The 8,334-nt window shown below is 44.3% G+C and overlaps 2 non-coding genes and 2 pseudogenes across 2 annotated transcripts; 3 read left to right on the top strand and 1 right to left on the bottom strand.

Annotated features, from left to right (window-relative positions):
- Positions 1-73: 73 nt before the first annotated feature.
- Positions 74-1,556, bottom strand: LOC130386909 (general transcription factor II-I repeat domain-containing protein 2-like; annotated as a pseudogene).
- A 2,659-nt stretch (positions 1,557-4,215) lies between these two features.
- On the top strand, positions 4,216-4,334 carry LOC130388396 (5S ribosomal RNA). The gene has a single exon (XR_008896422.1). It is a non-coding gene; the product is annotated as a 5S ribosomal RNA (ribosomal RNA).
- Positions 4,335-4,769: 435 nt separating this feature from the next.
- On the top strand, positions 4,770-4,888 carry LOC130388383 (5S ribosomal RNA). The gene has a single exon (XR_008896415.1). It is a non-coding gene; the product is annotated as a 5S ribosomal RNA (ribosomal RNA).
- Positions 4,889-5,309: 421 nt separating this feature from the next.
- Positions 5,310-5,428, top strand: LOC130388387 (5S ribosomal RNA; annotated as a pseudogene).
- Positions 5,429-8,334: the final 2,906 nt, after the last annotated feature.

Raw genomic sequence — 8,334 nt, 5'->3', positions numbered from 1 at the left:
CGCTGATTGGCTATCGCGGCTAAGCATCACGCGTTGGAACGTTGAAAGTTCAATTTTTTGAACTCCGGGCGTAGGCGCGTAGGTGCGTTAGGTGCGTATATACGCAGCTCATACGCGGCTAACGCGGCTAAAATGTTGCGCATGGTGCGTATATACGCATCTACGCAGCTCATACGCGCGTAAACCAATGGTTCCCTATGGAAAAATTGCAGATTTTATACGCGTCTTACGCGGGTAACGCGGTTGGTGTGGCCATACCTTTAGGCCACTGTCGCTTTGAAGCTTGATCAACTTCAGCTGAAGGTGATGGGGCACACTGCTGACATCGGTGGTGAAAGGACTGGCAAAGATGGCAAACCCATCTCCTGCAAGAACAGCTGGAACTGCCGGTGATTCAGGCCACGCGCCCGAATGAAGTTCACTGTTTTCGTGACTGTGGTCATTATATTATCCATCCCCAGCACCTTTCCACACAAAGCTTCTTGGTGGATAATGCAATGATAACTTATCAGAGGCGTGTGACAGTTACTTTTTTGCATTTTCTCCTTCATTAGTCCAACCAAGCCCGTTTTTACTCCACACATTGCAGGTGCACCATCTGTAGTTAATCCCACCAACTTTTCCCAGGGCAATCCAGTTTTACTCACAGACTTCTCCACCGCTTCATAAATATCCCGTCCAGTTGTGGTCCCATGCATGGCAGCTACATCCAAGAGCTCCTCGGTGACAGAGAGGTCCGACTTCACGCCTCTAATAAAAATGGAAAGCTGTGCCGTGTCCCTGTTGTCTGTGCTTTCATCAACAGCTAATGAAAAAGCTGTGTAACTGCGTGACTCTTCCGCCAGCTGATCTGCTAGGTTTCCTGCTAGCTCCTTGACTCGGTCCGCGATGGTGTTTCTTGACAAACTCACATTTTTAAAAGCCTGTATCTGGTCGGGGCACACCTGCTCACACACCTTCAGCATGCACTGCTTCACAAAGGCACCCTCTGAAAAAGACTTGGAAGTGCGGGCGATTTCTTCAGCTACAATAAAGCTAGCTTTCACAGCCGCATCGTTTTTGGCTGTGGCTTTTGTGAACAAATTCTGTTGCGATCGCAGGTTGCCTTTTAACTCTTTAACTATCGCTTGTTTTTCTTGAAGGCTAACTTTAGCATACTTGGCTCCGTGTTTGGTTTCATAATGCCGACGTAGATTGTTCTCTTTGATGACCAACCGCCTCAGAACACAAAAGACATACCGGTTTTTCTCCTTGTAGCACAAACATATATTCGCCTTCCCATCTTTCATGAAACAACCTTCCATCTGCGTCAACCTTTCGCTTCCTGGACATTTTGGGATCATGTGTGGATATTTCTCATGGATATTTCTGCTCAATCTCACTTGTCGCATTAATTAAACACTGATGTGGACACAGCGATCTAGTGGCAGAAGGCCGTCACTTCGCGGGTAAAATATAAAATAAATAAAACAACCTTTTTTTTTACCACGAATCAAGCACTCGCGGGAGACTCGCGGGAGACTCGCGGGCCACATGAAATGACGTGGCGGGCCACATGTGGCCCGCGGGCCTGGAGATTGACACATGTGTGTTAGAGTGATGATTGATATGGATGTAGGGGGAATATGGAGGAATTTAAGAGTGAAATGGAACTGTATTGAATGTGAAGATTTTGATTTCCTTTTGCGGCACAATAGGGTGTTCAACAATTTAATAATTAGTAGGTTTGATGTGAATGTGAGGAAGGAATGTGATGTGTGCGGAGTGGGGGTGGAAACGTGTATGCATGAGTTTGTTGAATGCTGTGAGTTGGAGGGATACTTTGTGAAAATTAAAGGATTAATAAACAGATGTTGGGGAGGAGGGTTTGTGGAGAGAATGGAATGGAGAGAGTTGTGGCTGTTTGGTGTGACAAGTAGGGTGGAAGGTTGTAATGTTAATCTGTTAAATTATGTTTTAAGCCACGCAAGGTTTGCTGTCAAGCTCAGGAGAAATTTGGCCCATTATGAGGAGAAGAGAGTTGAGGTACAAAGTTCAAAGTTCAAAGTACTTTATTTGTCATTGCCATAAAGACAACGAGACAGTAGAGGCAACCAGACTTACACAGCTAAACAATAACAAACAACAATTAATAAATAGATTCACAAATATCATACACAAAATAACAATACAAATAACAAAAGCAACATATCTCCACATCTCCATATCAAGGTGCATCAAGTCCTAGAGTGCAGTCCATGGGGGGCAGGGAGGGCTGGGCCGGGGGCGGGGGGAGACGAAGGGGAGTGGGGAATGGGGTGGTCAAGCTGTTGAGGAGCCCCATTGCACAGGGACAGAAGCTCTTTGCCATCCTGGAGGTGCGTGCCCCCCTTGATCCGAACCCCTTCCCCGACGGGAGCAACAGGAACAGACGATGGGCAGGACGAGAAGGGTCCGTGAGGATGCGTCTAGAGCGCTGCAGGCAACGGGAGGAGGAGATGGACAAGATGTCGGGCAGCTCCACTCCAATGATCCCTCCCTTCGTTTCAATCAGCCTCTGGATGGCTGCCTGCTCCGCCCCCATACAGCCGAGTCAGCTGTTCTGTCGGCCCGGCAAACGGTGCGGCCCGCTAGCTGGACAGCTGCGTCTGGCGTGGTGCTGTCCAACCACGTCTCGGTGAAGATCATGCAGCAGCAGCCTGTCAAAGTCCTCTGCGCTGTGAGTCGAAGTCCAATCTTGTCCAGTTCATTCCGTATTGAGCGAACACTGGCCAGGAAGATCGAAGGAAGCGGTTGCCTGGATGGGTTAGCCCCTAGCCGAGCTCGCACACCGGCCCGCTTCCTCGCCTCTGCTTCCGCTCACAGCGTCTCCTCCGCCGGCCTGCCGAGGCAGAGCCCCCGCTGGCCAATCTGCGGATCTCGGGAGGGATGGACATCTCGCTTGACAGTCAATGTACATCACGATTTATGACCAGGAGCTCAGCACGGCTATACTGTTTTGCCAATGGAGGGCACATTAGTGTTAAAAAAAACAAAAACTATTAAAAAACAAAAACGTTTAGCCTGGAGAGCTGTGTATCCATCGCCATGGCAACCCAAGTAAACAATTACACTAAAACTAAAATAAAACTATAACTAAACTATTACTAACAAAAATCTATGGTCAGGAGACCCCCAAGATGATTGCGTGGCAACAACTTCACAATTAAACTTAAATTAAACTAAGACTACAACTAAACATTTACTAACAAAACCTAAAAGTCTGGAGAGCCCCAAGCTCTGAAGGTATGGAGTGTTTTTAAAAGTATAATGAGAAGAGATGTGAATATGGTGTATAGATATGTTGGGGATGATGAGTTTCTGGGAGGGTTTGTGGAGGGGAGCACTTTTGTTGTCCTTGGAGACGATGGGGAAGTGAAATTGGATTTTGGACGAGTTGAAGGGGGCGCCTACGGGCTGGAGGTGCGGCTAAGAGGTCAGCAGGGTGACTGATTATTTTTATTTCTTGTTAATTAGTGTTTTAAGTCCATGACTTTTTTGATTTGGTGAGGGGCCAGTGTATTGAAGGTTTTTACAAAAGCATCCTGGCTAACCCAGTATTGTTTGTAGTTATTTTGGTTTGATGTAGTATCTTTCTTGTTTTATTTTGTTTTGTTTTATTTATGTATGATGGTGTATGTATATATTTTGTGTTAATAAAAAATAAATAAAAAAAAAGGCACGCCCGATCTCGTCTGATCTCGGAAGCTAAGCAGGGTCGGGCCTGGTTAGTACTTGGATGGGTGACCGCCTGGGAATACCAGGTGCTGTAAGCATCATACTTTTTCAACTCGAGCTCATTGGATGCAATGGCCTACCGTGCGCTGATCTTTAGCGCCCACTGTTTTGGAGAATTTAAGCAACATACAGACTCTGACGACGTCTCCTCAAACTCTATTTGTGAAACATGTGGACAGTGTAGTGACGTAGCAGAGAGCTGCAATGACGGCGGTCCACCTTAGTCCATCCCAGGTTTTTCAACGCTACGTTTCTTCAAAAGATCACGCAAACGATGACGCCCAAGCAGTGTAATGCATTGCGTTCAAATATGTAACTCTGAGTCTGGAATAACGTATTCATTCATTCATTATGGATCTAATCATTGTTTCTGTACAAGTCCCGTCTCTGGCCACGGCAGCGCTCTCACTCCTTACGTCCTCCTCCTGTATAAAAGCTAATATGGTCAAGTCTATAATTGCTTAAGGCCATACCACCTTAGGCACACCCGATCTCGTCTGATCTCGGAAGCTAAGCAGGGTCGGGCCTGGTTAGTACTTGGATGGGTGACCGCCTGGGAATACCAGGTGCTGTAAGCATTATACTTTTTCAACTCGAGCTCATTGGATGCAATTGCCTACCGTGCGCTGATCTTTAGTGCCCACTGTTTTGGAGAATTTAAGCAACATACAGACTCTGACGACGTCTCCTCAAACTCTATTTGTGAAACATGTGGACAGTGTAGTGACGCTGCTAGCAGGGAGCAGCAGAGAGCTGCAATGACGGCGGTCCACCTTAGTCCATCCCAGGTTTTGCAACGCTACGTTTCTTCAAAAGATCACGCAAACGATGACGCCCAAGCAGTGTAATGCATTGCGTTCAAATATGTAACTCTGAGTCTGGAATAACGTATTCATTCATTCATTATGGATCTAATCATTGTTTCTGTACAAGTCCCGTCTCTGGCCACGGCAGCGCTCTCACTCCTTACGTCCTCCTACTGTATAAAAGCTAATATGGTCAAGTCTATAATTGCTTACGGCCATACCACCTTAGGCACGCCCAATCTCGTCTGATCTCGGAAGCTAATTAGGGTCGGGCCCGGTTAGTACTTGGATGGGTGTCCGCCTGGGAATACCAGGTGCTGTAAGCATTATACTTTTTCAACTCGAGCTCATTGGATGCAATGGCCTACCGTGCGCTGATCTTTAGCGCCCACTGTTTTGGAGAATTTAAGCAACATACAGACTCTGACGACGTCTCCTCAAACTCTATTTGTGAAACATGTGGACAGTGTAGTGACGTAGCAGAGAGCTGCAATGACGGCGGTCCACCTTAGTCCATCCCAGGTTTTGCAACGCTACGTTTCTTCAAAAGATCACGCAAACGATGACGCCCAAGCAGTGTAATGCATTGCGTTCAAATATGTAACTCTGAGTCTGGAATAACGTATTCATTCATTCATTATGGATCTAATCATTGTTTCTGTACAAGTCCCGTCTCTGGCCACGGCAGCGCTCTCACTCCTTACGTCCTCCTCCTGTATAAAAGCTAATATGGTCAAGTCTATAATTGTTTACGGCCATACCACCTTAGGCACGCCCGATCTCGTCTGATCTCGTCTGATAAGCAGGGTCGGGCCTGGTTAGTACTTGGATGGGTGACCGCCTGGGAATACCAGGTGCTGTAAGCATTATACTTTTTCAACTCGAGCTCATTGGATGCAATGGCCTACCGTGCGCTGATCTTTAGCGCCCACTGCTTTGGAGAATTTAAGCAACATACAGACTCTGACGACGTCTCCTCAAACTCTATTTGTGAAACATGTGGACAGTGTAGTGACGTAGCAGAGAGCTGCAATGACGGCGGTCCACCTTAGTCCATCCCAGGTTTTGCAACGCTACGTTTCTTCAAAAGATCACGCAAACGATGACGCCCAAGCAGTGTAATGCATTGCGTTCAAATATGTAACTCTGAGTCTGGAATAACGTATTCATTCATTCATTATGGATCTAATCATTGTTTCTGTACAAGTCCCGTCTCTGGCCACGGCAGCGCTCTCACTCCTTACGTCCTCCTCCTGTATAAAAGCTAATATGGTCCAGACAAAAATTGCTTACGGCCATTGTCACGTTAAAATTGTACCGGGGGCGAAAATTGTATCGGCCTACGTCATCAGTTGTTGACAAATTCCAAACCTGCGTGGCAACAGACGACGCGATCGTCGTCTGTTGGTCCTTGAACATTCGCGCGTCGAATGACGTGGGAAGGTTCTTGAACATTCGCAAACTTTCATGCACGTTCATTGCACTCCTTCATTGAGCATGACAAGACAGGTTTTTGAAACCTGCTTTAAACACTCAGTTAACTTGCTAAATTAGATTAAACAATTCAATACAATACAAATATAAAGTAAAAACAAGTGTTATCTAGCGATCCGTTATTATCTGTATTATGTTATTTGGTGTTCGGCAACATGAGCGCGAATGGTTTTTGAAACCTGCTTTAAACGCTCAGTTTACTAGCTAAATTCGATTAAACAATTCAATAAAATACAAATATAAAGTAAAAACAAGTGTTATCTAGCGATCCGTTATCTGTATTATGTTATTTCGTCTTTGGAAACATGAGCCAAATGTTTTTTGAAGCCTGCACGGCAACGGACAACCCAATCAAATCAGTTGTCAAGTTGTCAACAACTTGACAATTTTCGCCCCCGGTACAATTTTAACGTGACATCGGCCCTGGGCATAGGCAGCATAGGCAAGTGCTAGGGGCGCCGTCATCCGCGGGGGGCGCCGAAAACGGGGGGAGAAAAAAAAAAAAAAAAAAATTGTATATATATATATTACTTTTTTTTTTTACCAGTGCCATTACTAATATTATTTCGAAATATTATTTAAGCCCACAACAACATAAAGTCATAGCAAAGACTATTAAATAATGGAGAAGCCTTTTTTCTGGGTGCCTGCTTGGCTCGTTGCTCTGTACCTGCCCTCTGTGAGGGGGGCGGGGTCAAGAGGCCAGCTGCCTGAATCTGACCGGACCGTGACCCCGAAACGAAGAAAAAGATTAATGACACTGTATCGGAATTATGTCCAAAAGACTGAAGCCATCCGGCGCCCAAGGAAGGAAAAGAAGGAAAGAAGAGGAGGAAAAACGTGAAAAAGATAGAGGTACAGTAATGTCAATGTGATGAAGTGCATGAAATTAATAGTTTAATGCATCGTAGTTACCGTTGTTGGAGCAGAGTGTTAGGTTGCTAGCTTACTTCGGACGATAGCAACATTGTTTAATAATCAATAAATAGCTGAGTCGACGTGTGTTAATGTTACTCAACCTTAAATTCATCAGGGACGTTTGGAAACTTAACGTTAGGCCTTTTCAGGTGATATTTTACAGGTGTCTTTACTGCTTGTATGTCAGTTAAAATGCTTTTAGTTGTCCATCCCCTTTGTAATAGGGTGGTTGTAAGCATTTGGTTTTATGTGTCACCGTTTATGTTTGTTAAAGTTGACATCAGTGTTTAGGTGCAGTTAAAGTGTATTAGGCTACTTTTAATATTTCATACCTTAGCTTTCACATATCATTCATAGGCTATATATATATTAATTTCACTGCACTTTACTGGTTTTTGCACTCTGGTTAGACTGAATTGCATTGCAATGACAATAAAGTTGAATGAATCTCATCACATTTTCATTATTAGTCTATATTAGTCTCATGTCTAGCACACCAAGCATCTGTTATTTTATTAAAATGTAACAGTCGTCACATATACTTCTCTTCTCTCTTCAGATGCACTTTTAAAATATTTCAGTACCACCCCCAATGGACACAGCATCAGGGGCTGCTGTCCCGTCTACCTCTGCACAGCCCTAATACATTATTGTATTTTGTTTATACTTCAGTTGAGTGCAAACTAGATAAACCATACTACATTTAATTGTATTTACAATAATTTGAATCTGAACTCTATCTATTATTTTGCTTATGAATGCCTTTAGTAAACATCATGCATTTCTTTGCAGTATTTTGTGCATACCTTATTGTATGAGTGATTCATTGACACTTGTTTTGCAACACTCTTTTTTGCTGCAAAGTGTTTAATTATTAAATTTTCTAACGTCTGCAGTATTTTGTGAATACCATATTGTATTTATGATTCATTGCTTGTTACTTGGTTTGTAATACGTTTCGTGTGTTTAATTTTCTATCTAAAATCAAAGAGTCTCAAAGACAAAGCTTTGTAGCTTCTCTGAGTTTATGAACATCGAATTTACTGTCCGCCACTGCAGCAGTGCACTGGAACAGATCCCTGTGGATGGCACCAACAGGATCGGGGAAGGGGGGGAAAAGAAAAAAAAGAGAAGGAGGAAAAAGAAGGGTGGGGAAAGAATCGGAGACGCAACATGTCCGTGTTTCTTCTGCAAAGGTTGAAACCTCTTCACTGGTATTTCTCTTGGTTCTGCCAGACTTCTGTGATGAATGTGTGAAAAAATAAAGCAAATCCCAATGTGAGCTGCAACGACAACCAGAAAATCTGAAATGTTATCAGATGACGCACTGTCACAGCTTCATGCGGCTGTTCAGAGTGCC

Source organism: Gadus chalcogrammus, chromosome 8 (assembly GCF_026213295.1).
Source record: "Gadus chalcogrammus isolate NIFS_2021 chromosome 8, NIFS_Gcha_1.0, whole genome shotgun sequence".
Taxonomy (NCBI): Eukaryota; Metazoa; Chordata; class Actinopteri; order Gadiformes; family Gadidae; genus Gadus; species Gadus chalcogrammus.
Note: the sequence above shows the minus strand (reverse complement) of the source record. Positions and strands in the feature narration are given on the sequence as shown.